The sequence below is a fragment of the Pongo pygmaeus genome, chromosome 1 (genome assembly GCF_028885625.2).
Source record: "Pongo pygmaeus isolate AG05252 chromosome 1, NHGRI_mPonPyg2-v2.0_pri, whole genome shotgun sequence".
In the NCBI taxonomy this organism is placed as follows: domain Eukaryota; kingdom Metazoa; phylum Chordata; class Mammalia; order Primates; family Hominidae; genus Pongo; species Pongo pygmaeus.
The window spans coordinates 218,688,761-218,694,637 of NC_072373.2; the positions used below are offsets into that span (position 1 = coordinate 218,688,761).

Sequence of the window (5,877 nt, forward strand, 5' to 3'; positions counted from 1 at the left end):
CAACATGGTGACACCCCATCTCCACTAAAAATACAAAAATTAGCCGGGTGTGGTGGCGCGTCCCTATAGTTCCCAGCTACTTGGGAGGCTGAGGAGGAGAATACTTGAACCCAGGAGACGGAGGCTGCAGTGAGCTGAGATTGGTGGCGCGTCCCTATAGTTCCCAGCTACTTGGGAGGCTGAGGAGGAGAATCACTTGAACCCAGGAGGCGGAGGCTGCGGTGAGCTGAGATTGCACCACATTACACTCCAGCCTGGGGAACAGAGTGAGACTCCATCTCAAAAAACAAACAAACCAGAAAAGATTTTTAAAACATAGTTCACGGAAAAGGAAATGGCTCTTAAACATAATTTCCCATAAGAGAAGTATACATTCAAACTACACTGAGATACCCATTTTCCCCAAATTGGCAAAGTTCAGAAAATTTGCTAACAGATTGCATTGGTAAGGGTGTGGGTAAACGCACTCTCATTCATTTCCAGTGTCTGTGTAAATTGGTACAAACCCTACGGAAGGCAACTTAGCAATATTTATCAAAATTACAGGTGCACAAAGGATTGGGCAATTTCTCCTCTAGGACTTTTTAACTTATCAAAAAAATCAAGTATGCACAAGGTGATTCGTGGCAGCCTTGTAATAATAGCAAGAAGACTGGGAAGGCTGGAAACAACCTAAGTGACTATGGGTGGGGGAATGGCGGAATAAATACGGTATTTCTATACAATGGAAATCATGTTGTAATCCAAGAAAACAGAAATGTTCTTTATGCGGCTGCTCACAACTCACCGATCCCAACCAGTTACAGATTTCTTTGCTCCTTCTCCACTCCCACCGCTTCACTTGACAAGCCTTTAAAAATAAAAAATAAAAGAAAGGTCATGTGCTGATACGGAATGATCTCCAAGACAAAGTGAAAAATGCACGGAAGCACTAAGCTAGAATCTTTGTAAAAAATAAAAAGAGAGGCTAGGTGTGGTGGCTCACGCCTGTAATCCCAGCACTTTAGGAGGCCAAGGCAGGCGGATCACTTGAGGCCAGGAGTTCGGGACCAGCCTGGCCAACATAGTGAAACTCTGTCTCTACTAAAAATACAAAAAATAAAATTAGCCAGGCGTGGTGGCACACACCTGTAATCCCAGCTACTTGGGGGGCTGAGCTAGGAGAATGGCTTGAACCCGGGAGGTGGAGGTTGCAGTGAGCCAAGATGGGCCACTGCACTACAGCCTGGGTGACAGAGTAAGACTCCATCAAAAAAAAAAAAAAAAAAAAAGAAAAGAAAAAAGATGGGGGAGAGTAAATATACAGATATATATGTAATTGCCAACACATATAATTTGACAAATTGTATTTTAAAGAAAGCAAAGAATTGAGCGGTGGCTGGATTGGGGTACAAGATCAAGGGTGGATTGAGATGAGAAAAATAACAGTGTGTTTGTGTGCTGGGTTGGGGGGCTGTCCAGGAAGGGTGGACCCAGGAAGGATGGGATCTGGCCTATTTTATATATATATAAATGTGTGTGTGTGTGAGTTTGTCTGTGTGTCTTCCTGGAAAGAAATACACAAGAAACCAGGGTGGGGAACTGGGTAGTTGAATGACAGAGTGGGCGGGAGGACAGAGATAAGGCAAGCATAAGTAAAAACAAACACAGACGGTAAGAGATAGCATGTAACAAACAACACTCCACACCGTCTACTTCCTGTTCCCCTCCCAATACTACTGCCTCTCCTCTTCTAGATAGATGTGTTTCAGGAATTCTACGTATAAGTCTGAAGGGCATTTAACCCCCCACTCAGTAATTTGATCATCAGCTAGGCTAAGTGGGCAAGAGGTGTGCTGGGGTGAGAGCCCCTGGGCACACGGGTAAGTATGTTTTTTCTGCTTAGGATGAAGATGGAATTACCACGCTCAGGAGACGGTTTACAACCAATGATGCACCATTCCTGTTTTCAGTCTGTTGACATTTTAAAAATATTATAAATTTTTACATTCAAACACTAAGAGCCACCGACACTGTCTTGGGTCATTTGTGAGAACGCTATTGATATGATAACTAGATTAACAGAAAAAAGCTGAGGGTCAAATGTGAGCTGATGAAAAGTTGACAGGATGTCTCCCTTCCCCTAATACGTCCGCTTTTATTAACATCATGGATGTCATCTTCTTTTTTTTTTGAGACGGAGTCTCGCTCTGTCGCCCAGGCTGCAGTGCAGTGGCGAAATCTTGGCTCACTGCAACCTCCGCCTCCCAGGTTCAAGCCATTCTCCTGCCTCAGCCTCCCAAATAGCTGGGATTATAGGTGTGAGCCATCACGCCTGGCTGATTTTTGTATTTTGAGTAGAGACGGAGTTTCACCGTGTTGGCCAGGCTGGTCTTGAACTCCTGACCTTGTGGTCCACCCAAAGTGGATCACTCCTGACCTCGGCCTCCCAAAATGCTGGGATTACAGGCGTGAGCCACCGCACCCAGCGGATGTCATTTTCTAAAATAAGACAATGGCTGAATGTGCGGCCGCTAACTCCTGTGCTGAGCGCACTGGGACGGACTGGTCGGTGGGGGAAGCCTTGCTCAGCCCCGGACCACCAAGGTCTCCGCCGGGCTGCTCTCCCCTCGGCCTGCTTGAGTGTGCAAGTCCACGGGCACACGTCCTGCCTTCATCCGTTGGCCTTTAAACACCCTGGGCAGCTGGCCAGGCCTTGGTTTTGTTTGCAGCGTTGCCTAATCTAATATTGGTATTTAGCAAAGCCCAAACAACGGAGAAGTAGGCCCCTCTTGCCTCTTCTGAGCTCCCAGGGCTCTCCAGTGGACCCAAGAAGCACCGTGAGATGCCCCAAAATTTCATGGCCAAATAAAGAAACTTGAGTTAACCTTCTCTGTGGTTGACAGGGAATCCTCAGAGCGGGAGTTTTGGGTCCAGGCCACCCCATGCAAGGAATCCTGCTAGGAGAAAATGGGTCACTCCTAGTGGGGCTGGCCTGGGGCAGACTGTGGGGTGAAGAGGGCTGGCCATGTGCCCCTGACGCCCCTTCCTCAGATGCCCGCTGCTCCCCCACATCGTAGAGCCCATGGGCCTTGCATTCTTGCGGTGGCAGCTCCCCCTCTTCTCACAGCTCCTGGCTCCCTCCTGTCATCCAGATGTGTGTTCCACGGAGCTCTAAAATTAAACAGATGCATCTGATAGCGACCTGCCCTTCACCCAGCAAGACGCTCCCGAAGTGCCAAAGCCCGTAGGTGGGCATCATCACGGTGGCTGTTTGGGCCATGGTTGGAGATCCTGGATGGCCTGGAGCAGAGGGGCCTTCCCTTCCCATGGGGCTCCGACCAAACCCCCGTCCCCTGGCGTGGCTGGTTCAGTTCCAACCCTTGTGCCCTTTGAGATCACCTCCAGCCCACGCTGCAAAGTCCACTCACCCGCCCTCCTGAGGAGCTCGTGCGTATCCCAGGCTGCCACAGAGGGTGACATGCACCTGGGGAAGAAAGGCAGGGTCATGGGCTTGGGCCACAGCTGCTTCTCGTGGCCTGGACGGAGCAGGTGATGTGTCAGCCAGGAAGGAGGCCCTCTCGGCCACAGACAGGCTCCAGGAACAGGTTCCTCACATCAGGACCCAGGCCCCGCCCTCCCCGAGGGCCCAGGATCCAGATGCTTCCGAAAGTGCTCTCCTTGCCTTTCCTGACCCACCTCTACCGTGCTGTCCAATCTGACGGCCACCAGCTATGGCGGCGATGGAAACGCGCCTATTCGGAGTTGAGCTGTTCTGTAAGCGTGAGACAGGCACCACATTTCAAAGATTTAGTGCAAAATCACAACATAAAGCATCTCATTAACAATGTTTTCTACTGATTATACATTACATGATAATGTCTTGGACATGTTGTCTTTAATTATTAAAATTAACTTTCCATTTCTTTTTCCTTCTTAAAAAGTGTCACCTAGAAAATTTTATTTTTATTTCTTTTTATATTTATTTATTTATTAATTATTATTTTTTGAGATGGAGTTTCACTCTGTCACCCAGGCTAGAGTGCAATGGCGTGATCTCAGCTCACTGCAACCTCCGCCTCCCAGGTTCAAGCAGTTCTTCTGCCTCAGCCTCCCGAGTAGCTGGGATTACAGGTGTGTGCCACCACACCTGACTAATTTTTCTGTTTTTAGTAGAGACGGGGTTTCACCATGTTGGTCAGGCTGGTCTCGAACTCCTGACCTCGTGATCTACCAGCCTCAGCCTCCCAAAGTGTTGGGATTACAGGCGTGAGCCACCGCGCCCAGCCTATTTATTTTTATTTTTTAGTGACAGGGTCTTGCTCTGTTACCGACGCTGGAATGCAGTGGTTCGATCTCAGCTCACTGCAGCCTCTACCTCCTGGGCTCAAGAGGCCTCAGCCTCCCTAGTAGCTGGGACTACAGACATGTGCCACGACGCCCAGCTCATCTTTTTTTTTTTTTTCTAAAGTAGAGACAAGGTCTCACTATGTTTCCCCAGCTGGTCTTGAACTCCTGAGCTCAAGCAATCCTCCCGCCTCAGCCTTCCAAAGTACTGGGATTATAAGTGTCAGCCACTGCTCCCAGCCTAGACAATTTTAAATTACATGTGTGACTTGCATTGTTTCTTTGTTTTTCTTTTTGGATACAGAGTCTTGCTCTGTTGCCCTGGCTGGAGTGCAGTGGCACCATCTCACTCACTGCAACGTCCTGGGATTACAGGCATGCATCGCCATGCCCAGCTGATTTTTGTATTTTTAGTAAAGATAGAGATGGGGTTTCGCCGTGTTGGCCAGGCTGGTCTCAAACTCCTGGCCTCAAGGGATTTGCCTGCCTCGGCCTCCCAAAGTGCTGGGATTCCAGGAGCGCAGGTGACTTGCATTATTTCTATGGGACAGCGCTGGTCCACTTGTAACGGTGGAAGCCATATTTCTCAGAATCCACTTCCTGTAGGTCTCAGGGCAGAGTTGTCAAGAGGGAAGGCACCCGTGATTTGAGAGGCAAAGGTGAGGCTGGCCTTGCTGACCAACACTGACCCCAGGCCCACCCCAGGCCCACCCCAGACCCTTTGCTGCAAACTCACGGAAGACACCTCCCAAAGACGCCCACCCCGGCCCCCTCACAGTCCCCTTGCCCTCCACCCCCGCCGCAGCTGGGTGAGGCCTGACTCCTAGAATACATCCTTTATTCCACGACAGACCTCATGGTTCTGGCTCCCTGTCGAACCCCGTCTGATCCCCACCTCTCCTGGGCCTCTGGAGGCTGCATCCAACACAGCTGAGAAGGTTAAGGTTAAGGTCTCAAAATACAGCCGGCCGCAGCTCAACAGCAAGAGGCCTCCTGCCCAGGCCTCTAGGGTTCCATTTCCTCTCCTTCTGCCCACCACCCCTGGCTATTCTCTCTCCCCTTCACTACCCACTTCCCCTCCTCTCCTCCCTGTCTGCTGGCTCCTTCCTTCCAGTCCGCAAGCAGCTCAACTCCCTGCTGCTTTTAAAACACCAACATGGCAAAAACCAAAACCACCCTCCCATCCACAGTCAAATTTTAAAGAACATCTACACTCCCTTCTTCACCTTTGGATCCTATTTCAACACCAGGGACTGGCTTCTGGCCCACATCCCAGAGCCGCCAGGGACAAGGCCACCAATGGCCTCATTTCCCAATCCCCGGCCTCTTTTCAGTCTTGCTCCGCCTGACCTCAGAGCAGAGGTGGTCGCTAGTCCCTCTTCCTCTGCCCTTTTCCCCACAACACCCCCTTTGTCATCCCCGTCACTGACCCTTCCTGGTTCCTCCTCCCCTGGCAGTTCTTACGCTGACATTTCCCAGGGTGCTGGCCTTAGACTCCTCACTTTATGCCCCCTCTGGGTAAGGCATTCACGCCAGGACTTATTTAAACTA

At 50.1% G+C, this 5,877-nt stretch overlaps 1 long non-coding RNA gene across 1 annotated transcript; it reads right to left on the reverse strand.

Annotated features, from left to right (window-relative positions):
- Positions 1-2,117: 2,117 nt before the first annotated feature.
- Positions 2,118-5,625, reverse strand: LOC134740193 (uncharacterized). Its single transcript, XR_010127492.1, has 3 exons — positions 5,553-5,625; positions 3,411-3,754; positions 2,118-3,153 (listed from the first exon to the last, which is right to left on the reverse strand). It is a non-coding gene; the product is annotated as an uncharacterized LOC134740193 (long non-coding RNA).
- Positions 5,626-5,877: the final 252 nt, after the last annotated feature.